A 7765-nucleotide genomic window follows, 5' to 3' on the forward strand; every position below is an offset into this window, starting at 1 on the left:
TCCTTAGGGGTTTTAATTAATAAAGAGATTTCAATTAATTCAACTGATGGTTAGACGTTATTAGTTTCGAAAGAGATAATAATATAGGTTAGGGAGTCTTACGGATCAAGTCAATTGAATAAATCGTCTGGTTCAGAGTCAGATAACAAGTGAAATCTAGGTGGATTCCTCCTTGGGTGTCGTCTTTATCAATTACTTTTCTTCAAGTTTTTTTTCCAAATTTTATCTTTGCTTTAGTTTAATTAGTTAATTAGTTTAATAAACAACCCCTCTTTATTTCTAGGTTAAATAATAAAAAGATAGTTATTACTAGTACTTTTGGTTCCTTTGGGTATGATATTCTGGTCTTGCCATTATTATACTATTGTTTGATAGGTGCACTTGCCTTTTCGTCGTGATAATAGTTAGTCTAGGTTTGATCTTTATTATAAATATTTATTACTTGTTACGAATCACGCGATCAAGTTTTTGGCGCCATTGCCGGGGAACTAAAATATTAGGAACACTCAATTTTTACTACTTTAGCCATTTAGTTTCTTGCAATTTAATTTTATTATTTTTATTACTAATTAATTTACTTTTTCTTTCTCTTGGCAGGTTTTTATAGTTTATGACTAGAAGAAACCCGTCGGGACCATTACTTTTTGACGAAGAAATTGATCGCACAGTTCGTAGAAACCAAAGAGAAAAAAGGTGCAGCTTAAGATACACAGAAAACAAGCAAGAAGACGATACTCAACCCCCAACTGAAGAGATGGCTGAAAACCAAGGCAATCAGCTACCTCTTGCAATTGCGGCTAATCAAAATCTTGCTCTATGTATTATGTATAATTATGCTAAACCTTCTCTAACAGGAACTGAATCTAGCATAGTTAGACCGGCTGTAGCTGCAAATACTTTTGAATTGAAACTTAACACATTTCAAATGAGACAATAGTTTTTTCAGTTTGATGGTTTGGAGGATGAAGATCCCAACGCTCACTTAGCGAACTTTTTGGAATTTTGCAATACATTAAAATCAATGACGTTTCTGATGATGCCATTCATCTTCGATTATTTCCTTTTTCACTAAGAAAAAAAGCTAAACAGTGGTTGAACTCGTTACCACGAGGGTCCATCACTACTTGGGAACTAATGACCAAAAAATTTCTACTAAAATATTTTCCGCCGGCTAAAATGGCTAAGTTACGTAATGATATTTCTTCTTTTGTGCAGATAGACTTAGAAACACTTTACGATGCATGGGAGAGATACAAGGATCTATTGCAAAGGTGCCATCACCATGGGTTACCACTTTGGCTTCAAGTACAAATATTCCACAATGGTTTGAATCCCTCGACTCGGCAAATGGTTGACGCAGTTGCTGGCGGAACCATCAACAACAAAACACCTGAAGAGGCTTATGAATTCATTGAAGAAATGTCACTGAATAACTATCAGTGGCAAGTCATGAGCACTAAGCCAACAAAAATAGCCGGCATTTATAACATCGACTCAGTTACTATGCTGTCAAAACTCAATTACTATGCTGTCAAATCAGGTAGAACTTCTCAATAAAAAGATTGATGGTTTACTTGGTTCTACGCAAGTACATCCAGTAATGAGGTGTGACTTCAGTGGAGGACGTGTGCATACAGAACATCAATCCTTCAATCCTACAACCGAAGAGGAACAAGTCAACTATATGGGTAATAATAACTTTAGATCTCAAAATAACCCATACAATAATACTTACAATGTAAGTTGGAGGAACCATCCCAATTTCTCCTAGGGTGGTCAAGGGAATCAAAAGCCACAAAATTTTCAATAGCCACCTTATCAGCAAGAGAAGAAACCGAACCTTGAGGAGATGCTCTCAAAATTCATATTAATGTTAGAAACCTTTTCCAAAATAACGAGACATCACTTAATAATCAACAAGCATCGATCCAAGGGCTCGAAACTCAGATAGGCCAGCTATCCAAACTAATCTTCGAACGACCACAAGGTAGCTTACCAAGTAATACCGAACCTAACCCAAGGGAACACCTCAACGCAATTAGTACTCAAGATAAGGAAGGATTCATTGCGCTTGAGCCAGAATTGATGCAAGAAACTGTGGTGAGCAAAGGTAAAAGTGAGGTAAGTTGTAATATCCTGATTTTGGGCCTAGTCAGAATAGTGGTTTCGTGACCAAAAAATCCGAGATAGAAATAATTATTTTATGATTATTTTAAGGTCTATGATATGATTGCATGATTGTGTGAAAATTTTGTGAAGAAATTTTATGCATAAAGTGCTTAAATTGAAATTAGGGACTAAATCGAATAATTTGCAAAACTTGCATTCTAGAAATTTCTAGTATGAAATTGTTTTGAAATATTAATTAGGAGGTATTAAATAGAAATTTTACCAATTTCTAAGTCTATGGACAAAAATTGGACATGGATGGAATTTTTGGAAAGTTTAGTAGTAAGGGCATTTTGGTCATTTAGGGGTAAAAATGAATTAAAATACAAAATTAAAAGCCAATTTTGCTCATCTTCAACCCCATGGCCAAATGTAGCAAGGAGAAACCATGGATAGGGTTTTTCAAGCTTCCAAGCTCGATTGTAAGTCTGTTCTAGCCTCGTTTTTAATGATTTTTACGTGTTTGAGTCCCGGTAGCTCGATTAAGCTTATGCTAGCAATAATTCAACCTAGGGTTCATATTTGGAAAAATACCCATAGGTTAAATTTGTGTATTTTGGTGTTTTATGATAGAATATGAGGTTTTAAATTATGTTAGACAACTTGTGCTACTCGGTTTTAAGTGAAAACGAGCAAAAGGGCTTAATCGGTAAAAATACCTAATAGTCATAAGTACATGTTAGAGTGAGAATTTGATGTTTCCATAGAAGGGAAAAATGATCAGCATGTCATAAAACATAAGAAAATAGGCTGAAGTTTAATTTACGAGCTTTGGGGAAAAAGTGTAAATATGCAAAAGTTTAGGGGCAAAATTGTAATTTTTCCAAAATATGATTTTGGGTCAGTTTGAATAATGTGAGTCCTAATTAGACTATGTTTTAAATGACAGAGCAAGGAAAACTAAAATTCGGGCTAAAATGGGGAAAATACCAAGTTGTGGACGAAATGGTAAAAGTAGCCATTTTCGCATACGAGGTAAGTTCATGTGTAAATGTAGTAACATAATTGTCATTTTAAGCAATTTAATGTTGTTTATATGATATGATGCTGATTATTATCATGAAATATTATGCTTTGTGGTTATTTTCGAATAAAATGCAAATTATGTGTATTTATTGTTAAATATAAAGTACTACCGAGTATTGGTTTCGGTATTTTACGGAAGATGGCAAGGAGATGTGTTCGAGGAAAATCTCGTTTGAACCTTAGGAATAGATTAGGATACAAGTGACATGTCACTAGGATGGTTGAGCATCCGAACTCGTTGAGCTGAGTCCGAGTTCACTTATGGATGCGAATGTTCGAACTCATTGAGTTGAGTCCGAGTTCGTGAAATGTAACTAGGCATCCGAACTCGTTGAGTTGAGTCCGAGTTCACCTATGGATGCGACCGCCCGAGCTCGTTGAGTTGAGTCCGAGTTCACTTATGGGCGGGTTACATGGTAGCTTGGCTACATATGTGGCACTTATGTGCAAACTTTCCATGTATCCGAATTATATTCCGATGTGTTCAACGGGTAAAATTCTACTCAAATGGAGGAATACTCGAGATGAAAGGGACGTATTGGTAAGTGTTGTGAAATGAATACTTTGAACAGGTATGTACTTAACCCTCGGGTTGAAAACTCGATATAACAACAATATGGTAAGATGATAAATGAAAATGTGATATGAATGTCTCGGTGATGATTATGCAAATGATGTTTTATGTTTGCTTATATAGTTGTGTTACTTGTTATTTGCATGTGAGCTTACTAAGCATTTATGCTTACTTCCTTCTTTTCATTCCTTGTAGTGTTGACAAGCCAGCTCGGAAATCGGGAACGGTCGGAGGCATGCTCACACTATATCCGTATACCATCTTGGCATAATGGCTTGCCTATTTTGAGTATGGAATGTATAGCATTATAATCATTTTGTATATATGGTCTTATGATATGGTTATTGAGTGGTATGGAAATGCTTGGTAATGATTAGCCATTGGAATGGCTAATCATGATCATATTTGGTGTTATGTATGTCAAATTGCTAGCTAATCCATGGAAACCATGAAATAGGTAAAATTTACCATAAAATAGATTCAGACAGCAGTAGTGAAGTGAATTTGAAAAATCACTAAAAATATTAGAAATGGAATTAAATAATGAATAAGTTATGGAATCGAAGCTTGATGAGTCTATTTTCATATGGAAGAAGCGAAACAGGTATATGAGCTATATTTTATGAGATGTTTAAATTTTTGTGAAATAGGGCCAGAGCGATTTCTGGATCCCCTGTTCTGATTTGGAAATTCACCATAAATTTTACAAAGATAATTAGAAATCATGCGTTATATTTACAGATTCCTTATTGAGTCTAGTTTTATTAGAGACAAACGGCATAGTCATTGAAGCTCTGTACAGGGAGATATCTGATTCGTAATACACAGAGGTTAGAGCAGTCGAACCCTGAAACAAGGGGAGACTTTAACTAATAAACTGTACTAATTTGCTTGACCAAAAATTCTAGAAAAATATTAGTAAATATATATATGAGTCTAGTTTCAGGGAAAATTTACGGAATTGGATTTAGAGTCTTGGAACTCAAGATATGAATTTTTAAGCGACTGTGATGCAGATTGCTAGCTTGACTAAAAATTTTAAAAATAAATTGTTTGAGCTGTTTAAGTAATGAATTATGTCTGTTAACACCTCGTGTTCGACTCCGGCGACGATCTCGAGTATGGGGCGTTACATTTGGTGGTATCAGAGCAGGTTTAGTCAGTTCTCGGACTAACCTAGCATGTGTAAAAGTTTAGCTATGCATGCCACTGATCTGTGATAGTGTGATGTCTTCCGACGCGTATGAATACCGTCTTATTTAGACAGGGTACTCTCCAACCGAGCTGCGTCGACCATGTTCAATGTTATGTGAAGGTATTTGAGTAAAATTATGATTATGATAAGTCTTGGTTCAGAAAAGTATGAATAAAAGTTTATGATACATATGTGATAAATATTCATATTTGCTTAATGCTCATATGATGTAGTGTATGTGGCTTACTTGATAAGATGAACGGAATAAATAGAAAGTAGTAGAGGTATGAATAAAAGTCATAATATTATGATACGAATGGAAATGTCCTTATCTTGATTTGGACGTCTAATGTTGATGAATGCTAATGATATATAATTTTTATGAGATAAAGGATTATAATGAAATGAACTTATCTATGTTAAATTGTTGGACTGAATTATATGATTGTAATGATATGTACATGATGATGCACGAAATGAAAGTTTTGATTGTGATGCAAATATCTATGTTTTTTTGGCCTTATATGATGTCATGAGCATGAATTAATTTAATTAAATGAATGGATAAGTAAAGCTATCTAGAAAACATAGAATGTATGCATAAGTATATTGTCTAAATGGGACAATAGGAAAATTTGTGTAAGCCAACATGAATGTTGCATTGCCTGAATGAATGACATGATTTTGATGATGTTGCTATAGTAATGGAAGTTGTGTCATATGTGTATGTATAAGAAAGTCGAGTCAGAGGTCCTACAACCCCTCCCCCTTACCGAAATGGTACTTATAATGGAATTTCATGAGATTTGTATTGAATAAGTTTCCGGTTGAGAACCCAAAGAGTTCAGTGATAGAATAATTATAAGTATGACCAGAGATTGAAAATGAGCTGATAAGTAAAGTCAGAGTCAGTAAAGTATCGGATTGATATAAAGATTATTGGAATTATGCACTGTCCCAGTTAGACAAGGAAATCTCTTTGGTAAATTGAATTACTCAGGTGCAAGGTCGAGAAAAGTGTAAATCGAAATTTATTCAAAACTGGCCTTCTTTAGTGAATGGTTTAATATGAAATTTGTGATGGCAGAACTAGTTGGGGAAATGATATTTGAAATGTGAACTATCTGAGTGTGACAATTATGACTGGACAGATTTAGCAGTCTCTTTCAAGATGTTCTATGTGTTTACCCGTTCTCAGAAATATTTCTATGGCTATTGATCTTCTGAAGAAATTCTTGTTATATGGGAATGTCTTCTAATTCTTGTGTTGGATGAAAACATTGGTAGTCTGACTGGTTTATAATTTATATTTCTCTATTTCATCGAGTATTCTATTCCATTTCATCTGATAAGAATTGATGAGAGAATACATATGATATTATGATTCTGTTTCTTCTACTTGATGCTTCATCTGATATATATGTATGGGAAGATATATTGATCTTGTTATATTTGATTTCAGTGGGATTAAATGATGTTTTCTTTTGGACTTTTTTTTCTTTGAAGAATTATCGGGGTATTCTGTATTTTCTCTATGAGTTTGGTTTTCGATTTTCTGGCATAATATCATATCTTGGGTTTCTTTATCCTGGATCTCTTTATTCTGGATTTCTTTATTCTGGGTTTCTCTATCTTGGATTTCTATATTCGGTTTTCTTATTATCTTTGTTCCATAATTTGTCAATTATGACTCATGTTCGAAGTACGTTCTTCAGCTCATGATAATCATGTCAAATATGACTATACTTCTAATTTGATCTTGGTAATGTGGTGATTTTAGTATTGGGATTTTTTCTAATTTCTATGTAAGGATTTGACATCAGTAAAGGCATAGGTGATAAAAGCGCGAGTTTCAGTCGGTATGGTGAATTATTTATTTGAAAGATTTCATGTGACAATTATGTCAGGATTATTTTTCTCAAGTCTGATAATATAATTTCATTTTTGTACTGATAAAAGAGTAAATAGTCTGAACGAGAAGTATATATTTATTAGAAAGAGTTGGATATTAGTTAAAGTCACTACGAATGATAAGGTTTTCGTCTTGTGAAAGCTGAAAAGTTTATTACAGGTTGACAAAGTTTGGATAGATGAGAATATTGGTAACCAAAGCGTCTGAACTAGACTAGTCTACATTAAGTAAAGACTTCCTGACTTTCAGTAATGTACTATTGTATGAATTGTGATGTGTTTCAAGACAGTGAGGTAATGTGATAGTTTAGAGCATTTGATGTTACATAAAATCGGAGTTGTTAAAGGGGTTAAAGCCGAGCATTGGGATCTATCAAAATTATCCTTGTCAGTGTTGATATTGGGATGGAAATGAGAAGGATTATTCTTGAGGCCATATCAGAATTATTTCCATAGCGGAAAGAGGAAAATGTGATGTATCCTATTGTTAAATGTTTGGAGAGATCTATAAATCATATCTATATTGAATGAATTCCTACTTATCAGATTCATGGAATTTCAGGTCTCTTTGATTGTTGGATTTCTTGGAATTCCGGTCTCCATTAATCAAGTTAAGATCCGGGTTTTATGTCATGATATCATGGGAAACTGAGAAGGGTTGAAATTTAAGAACAGTTGAGAGTTGAGACTATAAGCTTTTAGATCATATGAGAAATTGAAGAGATGTATTGGAGGTACAGTCTAAGTGCAAGTTCTTCGGCACCGAATATGAGATTAAAAGTGAAGACCACTTTTCTGGTAAGATTTTCGGGGACGAAAATCCCTGAAGAGGTGGAGAGTTGTAATATCCTGATTTTAGGCCTAGTCGGAATAGTGGTTTCGTGACCAAA

At 34.2% G+C, this 7765-nt stretch overlaps 1 non-coding gene across 1 annotated transcript; it reads right to left on the bottom strand.

Annotated features, from left to right (window-relative positions):
* Positions 1–1182: 1182 nt before the first annotated feature.
* LOC121216315 (small nucleolar RNA R71) lies at positions 1183–1289 on the bottom strand. The gene has a single exon (XR_005912483.1). It is a non-coding gene; the product is annotated as a small nucleolar RNA R71 (small nucleolar RNA).
* Positions 1290–7765: the final 6476 nt, after the last annotated feature.

This window comes from Gossypium hirsutum, chromosome A02 (assembly GCF_007990345.1).
Source record: "Gossypium hirsutum isolate 1008001.06 chromosome A02, Gossypium_hirsutum_v2.1, whole genome shotgun sequence".
Classification (NCBI taxonomy): Eukaryota; Viridiplantae; Streptophyta; class Magnoliopsida; order Malvales; family Malvaceae; genus Gossypium; species Gossypium hirsutum.